This window comes from Mustela lutreola, chromosome 7, assembly GCF_030435805.1.
Source record: "Mustela lutreola isolate mMusLut2 chromosome 7, mMusLut2.pri, whole genome shotgun sequence".
Classification (NCBI taxonomy): domain Eukaryota; kingdom Metazoa; phylum Chordata; class Mammalia; order Carnivora; family Mustelidae; genus Mustela; species Mustela lutreola.
Window position 1 is genome coordinate 56830642 of NC_081296.1, and position 7094 is coordinate 56837735.

At 46.5% G+C, this 7094-nt stretch overlaps 1 pseudogene; it reads right to left on the reverse strand.

Moving 5' to 3' along the window:
- Positions 1-4089: 4089 nt before the first annotated feature.
- On the reverse strand, positions 4090-5734 carry LOC131836016 (ribonuclease pancreatic-like; annotated as a pseudogene).
- Positions 5735-7094: the final 1360 nt, after the last annotated feature.

Genomic DNA, 7094 nt, shown 5'->3' on the forward strand with positions numbered 1-7094 from the left:
TGTCATTTTGTCCAGATAAGAGTATATGAAGGGGCAAGTAAAATACTAAAAGGGTGGCAACAACCCCAGGAAAATATGCTTTAACCAAATCAGAAGAGATCCCAAATCGTGGGGGGGGGGGGGAAAGGGATAAAAAGAGGTTCAAAAAGAAAGAAAAAAAAAAGAAAAAGAAAAAGAAAAGAATTAAAAAAAAGAAAACAAATAAAGAAAAATATAAAAAAGAATATATATATATATGTATATTAGATAAACTAGTTAAAAAACGTTAAAAAAGAAAAGGGTAATAGTTACAAAAATTTTAGCAGCAGAAGAAAAAAATGAAAAAGCAAAAAATTAAATTAACTGCAATAAAAAAAGTCACAGGGAGAAAGCCATGAGTTCTGTGCTTTGCTTTCTCCTCTGGAATTCTGCTGCTCTCCTTGGTATTAAAACCGCATTCCTTGGTAGGTGAACTTGGTCTCGGCTGGATTTCTTGTTGATCTTCTGGGGGAGGGGCCTGGTGTAATGATTCTCAAGTGTCTTTGCCCCAGGCGGAATTGCACTGCCCTTACAAGGGGGCCGGGCTGACTAACGCGCTTGGGTTTGCTTTCAGGAGCTTTTGTTCCCTGAGCGCTTTCCGTAGAGTTCCGGAGGAAGTGAATACAAATGGTTGCCTCCTGGTCTTCGGCCTGGAGGAGCCGAGAGCCCAGGGCCCCACTCCTCAGTGCGCCCTCAGAGAACAGCGCCCAGTAACTTCCATCTGCCTGACCTCCGGCCGCGGTCCGAGCTCACCGAGCCTGCGACCAGTTCAAGGTAATCCTGAGCTGGGAGCTTATTGTCGGCTCTGTCTCTGTAGGCGGCTTTCCCGTTCCAATACCTGCAAGCTCTGCGACACTCAGACACCCCCGATCCTTCTGTGACCCTGCGGGACCTGAGGCCACGCTGATCCCGCGTGGGCTTCGCCCTGGTTTAGCCTCTGGAGCGATGTCCCACAGCGGAACAGACTTTTAAAAGTCCTGATTTTGTGCTCCGTTGTTCCGCCGCTTGCCAGGAGCCGGCCCCTCCCTCCGGGGTCTATCTTCCCGTCGCTTTGGATTCACTTCTCTGCCAGTCCTACCTTTCAGAAAGTGGTTGTTTTTCTGTTTCCAGAATTGCTGTTCTTCTTCTCTTTGATCTGCTGATGGATTTGTAGGTGTTTGCAATCTTTAGATAAGCTATCTAGCTGATATCCTGCTAGCTGAAGTAGTCTCAGCCTGCTACTTCTCCGCCATCCTGACTCCTCCCTCCTGAGTAGTTATTCTTATTATGATTATGATTTTTTTCCTTTTTTAAAATTTTTTATTTCTTTTCAGCATAATAGTATTCATTGTTTTTGCACCACACCCAGTGCTCCATGCAATCTGTGTCCTCCCTAATACCCACCACCTGGTTCCCCCAACCTTCCACCCCCTGCCCCTTCAAAACCCTCAGATTGTTTTTTTTGTAATGGGTATCTGAGAAATCAGTATCAGTTGGATTAAGAGTCTCATTCTCTACTGACTGAGCTAGCCAGTATATCAATTGGATTAGATTTTGGTCTTTTAATAGTGGAGAAAGTTAAAATAAGTCATTTTAGTATATGGCGGACAAACTAAGGTACCAGGATGGACAGCCATCTTATTTTTACATTCACTTGGAGCATATTCTGGAGCAGATTGAAAGTTCCCATTTGTAAGACAATTTATCTAAATTGCCTCACTGAACCCTCACAACAGACTACAAGGTAGTTCTGACTGTCCCCATGCTAGAGATTGTCCTGAGGCCCAGACAGGCCCTGCTGCTCAGAGGGAGGCAGGGTTCGATAGGGTTAAGGTCGGTTCTGGCCATTCAGGCTGCCTCTGAGTCTCATCTCTAATAAGGGCATATCATCCAAACTGAACTACCTGGCTTGTCAGGGTTTTGTTTCCTGGGTAGTCATGTATTTTTTAACAAAATGTATTTGTAGAATGTGACAGATCAACTAGTCTCTGTTCCAATGGTTTTCTCACCTTTCACACCCCTGTCATCTCCGGGTGCAAGCTGTGTTTATTTACTTTTTTTTCTGATTTATTTTTATTTTTATTTTTTGAGATTTTCTTTATTTATTTGTCAGAGAGAGAGCACAAAGCAGGGGGAGAGGCAGGTAGAGGGAGAGGGAGAAGCAGTTTCCCCACTGAGCTGAGAGGCCAAGGTGGGGCTCCATCTATAACCCTGGGATCATGACTTGAGCCAAAGGCAGACATTAAAAGTCTCAGGTCATGATCCCAGTGTCCTGGGATTGAGCCCTGCCTCAGGCTCCCAGAGAGCTTGCTTCTCCCTCTCCCTCTGTTGCTCTCCCTACTTGTCCTCTCTCTCTCTGTCAAATAAATAAATAAATAAAATCTTTAAAAGAAAAAGAAAGGAAAACGAAAAAATATATTGAGGAAAGAATTGATGGTTTGACAACTCTGTGTGTCTAGATTGGCTGAAGGAATTTTGGGAATGCATGGATGCTGCAAAAACTACAATCTCTGGATATCACATTACTGAACTTAAATAAAATATCAAGGCTGTAATAGAGTGCACCCACCATTCCTAAAAGTCCAAGAAACGAAGGTAGATTTCTGGAAAAGTGAAGCTACGCTTCCTGTGAGAAAAAATGATTTTCCTCCTCATCCTGAGTGATTTGATCAGTGAACTTTCCAGAACAGGAGTCAACAGAACCAAGGGAACTAAGTACCCTACTATGCCATCCTTTCTGATCTTTTTTCTCAGGTCTCCCTAGACCTACTTCCTTGATGCCATATCCATAATCTCCTCTACCTTACTTCTTTTTTTAAGAGATTTACTTATTTATTTGAGAGAGAAAGAGAGAGAGAGAGATAGATCATGTGCAAACGGGATGGGCAGAGTAGGAGAGAGAGAGAGAGATTCCTAAGCAGGCCCTAATTGGGCACAAAGCCCAATACAGAGCTTGATCCCAGGACCCTGAGATCATGATCTGCACTGAAATCAAGAGTAGGCCCCTTAACAGACTGAGCCACATAGGAGACCCTCTCCACTGCACTTCAGAAAAGGGAGGGGCACCTGGGTGGCTCAGTTGGTTGAGCGACTGCCTTCAGCTCAGATCATGATCCTGGAGTCCTGGGATTGAGTCCCACATCAGACTCCCTGCTTGGCAGGGAGTCTGCTTCTCCCGCTGACCTCTCTCCTCTCATGCTCTCTCTCTCTCTCAAATAAATAAATAAAATCATTAAGAAAAATTTAAAAAAAAAAAGAAAAGAAAAGGGAGACTGCAGGATTTTCTTCCTGGGTCCACTCTGGTAGCAGAAAGAATAAGGACTGGAGGCCAGGAGACCTGGGGTCTAGTCTCAGCTGTGCCACTATGTAGCAGCAGCCTTGAGCAAGTCACTTACCCATTCCTGAGATTCAGGCTGTTCGTCTGTAAATGTGGGGACTACATTATCTCAGGGATGGCAAGTGGAACACACAGATTTACCTCCATCCTGCCTTCAATGGAGGCTACTGTTCAACCAATCGCTTATTAGAATTTTTTTCTGCAGCATTCTAGGCAGGCCCATCCCATTAAAGTGGATACTTGAGTATCCTACTTATTCTCCTGCAATTTAATAATCCTTACAGACCCTTCTAGCTCCTAAATGGAAGGTTCCAACTTTCCAACTAAGAGATGGCCATTTTTGCGATCTGGTAATAGTTCACTCAATAAAAAGAAAAGGAAAATTTAGGATCATAATTTCATCCCCTACTCCTGCCCAGCCAGGGTCTGAGCAGGATTTTCTTGAGGTCACCCTGTCCTTCCTTCCATGCCAGAGAGTTTGGTATTGGAGCTCACCCTGCATCAGCTCACCCAGCAGGACAGTCCCAGACTGTAGCTCGCTTTCATCTCAAATAGCCCATACTTAACAGCTTCATATTTGGCAGCAAGGCATCTCTGAGAAAAGGAATGGTCTCAGGTCACTGAAAACCAAGAATCAGGAGCAAAGGTAAGTAATGATTCTATTCGATGCTTACCAAATCTACCCAGATTTACAGTTCTCACTCAAGCAGGAATGCAATCACACAGACAGTACCAGATGGCGACAGCTTCAGAAATCCAGGTGGTTGCAACAGTGTTTTATTGAAAGAAGCAGTAAAGTGGTTCACACGGGCCCCCTCCACCCCAAAACCATGCAGGGGCAAATGCTGGGCAAGAATGTGTATGTGTTTGGGATAGGAGCCCTGGCTGGAGTTCTTTCTCTAAGAGGAAGGAGGGGAGAGGGGAGAAGCAGGTGCCACCATGAGGGAGGTGGGGTATCTCGCTGCTCTGGCCTCAGGTGCAGACCTACCCAGAACTGTCAAAGTGGACTGTCTCAGGTACACGTATGTGTTTAAACGTACAGGCCACGATGATGGATTTCTGTAGCTGCTTGGTCTCATAGTCGCATTTGGGGTATTTGGAACCTTTCTTCAGGTGGCAGTCGGTGATGCGCATCTTGGAGCTGCTTTTGTAGCAGTTGGACTGCCCATTCTTGCAGCGGACATTTTCCTGGGAGCAGATGGACTCGACCTTATGCAGAGGCTCGTGGATAAACGTGTTCACTGGCTTGCACCGTCCAACCGTCATATTCCGGCGCTTCATCATTTCATTGCAGTAGCTGGCAGTGACAGTGGAGGTGTTTGGGTCCATGTGCTGCCGCTGGAACTTCTCGGCCTAAGACTCCTTGGCCAGTGAAGGCTGGACACAGCCAAGCACCAGCAACACCAGGACCAGTGGTGGGAACAGGATGAAGATCCTCTCCTGAGCCATGGTGGTCTCACTCCTCTGGAAGAGCCTAGCCAGGAAAGGGAGAGAGGAGAACAAACATTGCCTCGGAAAGAACCCAAGCTCCTGCCTGTGGCCTCCCTGGCTCACAGTCTCCATTTGGGTCAGTCAGAAAGGTACCCCTTCTCCTGTGCAATTTTTCAAGGAATGAGACGCTCACATACACTCTTGTCTAAGAGCATTTAAGTCCCACTAGCTGGAGAGAGGTGGTCTTCGTCTCTGGGTGGTGACTTGACAGTAAATCAAAATCCTACAGTCCTTTGTTTGAATATTAGAGGTAAAATTTAAAATCCATTTGAGGAGGCACGTGAGTGGCTCAGTCTGTTAAGTGTCTGCCTTGAGCTCAGGTCATGATCAGGTGTCCTGGGAAAGAGCCCCACCTCCAGCCCAGCTCCCTCCTCAATGCGGAGCCTGCTTCTCCCTCGCCCTCTGCTGCCCCCTCTGCTTGTGCTTTCTATCAATCTCTTTCATATAAACAAATAAAATCTTTAAAACAATAAAAAATAAATAAAGTACATTTGAAAAATAAATACATTTATACCCAGTGCTCAAGGGGCTTAGCAGAAAATCCTTTTGAATAAACCGTGAACTGAACGGCATCCCTGAACTACCACCATGACCTGCAGAATCATGACGGACAGGGACCTGTTGTCCTGCAAGGCAAGGGAAAGAGCCCAGTGCCTAACACCAGCATCACAAAGGGATGCCATAGTATTCCCAAGAGAAATGCTTCCCTCCCCCAGCATCATTGGTTCCCAGCAGCCCACATGCTCCATCCCCATACTGGTCCCGTCCAAGCTTTCTCAGGTGCTAACCTCAGCCACCCTGGTCCCTCCAATCCAACGCATAAATAGAAGGAGTCCCAGAGATCTCCTCTTCAGCCACTGACCTGGATCTCTAGCTTGGTCCCTAGGACAGAGCAGAAGGCCAGTCTCTGTGATCCCGGGATCCCTGAGGAGTGAATCTTATACAGATTACAAAGGGGCTTGGCTCCCAAGGAAAGATAGGTGGGAGGAGCATCTTGGTTTCACTTTAGAGGGAACCAAGGACCTTGTAAAGAAGGGCATTGTAGGGAATCATCTACACCACTCTTTTTTCAGGACTGGTGGGAAGGGTGAATCTTGGCCTCTACAGTACTGATGTCTGAACCCCAGCAATGTCTCGGTCATCTCAGGGGGCCATTTTCACCAAAAAGCGCTTGGAGGTTTGCAAAGGACACATTAACGTGATCCCTAGAGCAGCAGAGAGGTGGAGGTCTTCTGTCTCTCCAAGAGTCCTGGCATGGTTGGAATTCCAACAACACCTTTTCTGTGGGGAAGAGAGTGGGGCATCCAGGTGCCCCCCAATGGAAGGCTGCAAGGACCTGAGGTCTGGGGATGGGCGTGGGCAGTGGCCGGGCAGGGAGGAGGAGGAGACCTGTGACCTTACCCAGTGCTGGCTACTTCAGCTCTCCTGGATGTGGAAGGTGTGCGGCAATTCTTGGCCACAGCAACTGCTCCTGGAAGGTCAGAGTGGCAGAGAGGAACTAAAGTCAAACCAAGTCCCCAAGGGATGTCAGCCTGGCTCAGTCACCAGCGCATGGGACTGTTGATCTCATGGTTGCAGGTTTGAGCCCCATCCTGGGATTGGAAATGACCTTTAAAGAAAAAAAAAAACCCCTCAAATCCCTTTTGGAGAAAAAAGTAGAGAACACCATATTTCTTAGCAGCAGAATTCCCTCTGTCAACTGAGAAAGTAGGAAAAACTGAACAAGAACAAAAGCCTTTACTGGGAAGTCTCAGGATTGTGTTTTTTGGAGCAATGCCTCAAAAGCTCTCTCCTGTACAGGAACAGCAGAGTGTTGGGGATAAAGGGTACCTGACTTTCATCAGGGAGCCGAAGGCTCTGACAGACTGAGCCCTGCTGATTTATGCTTGGGTTGATCAATGCATTGGTGTTACCATAACACACGATTTCTGATTTGCATGAATTAATCTGTCATCAGAAGGCCACACTGGCAGTTTTATGACCCAGACACCAGGGGTCCCGTTGCCTTTATACGCAACTGCTTATAAAACAATTACTGTGTCTGGCCAGTTCAAAAGGTCTTTCCGCCCAGTTCAAAACTTCACTACAAGGGGAAATGGAGCTTCAAGATGGAGTCTGTCATGCCCAGAAATTTTATACAATTTCACACCTCCTAAAAAGAGACCTGTCTCTTCTGGGTGACAATTTCCATTCCTCTGGAATGAGAATAATCATAACTCCCTTCTTGCTCTGGATTTAGATGGTCTCAGTCCAAACTCTGATTTAGCAC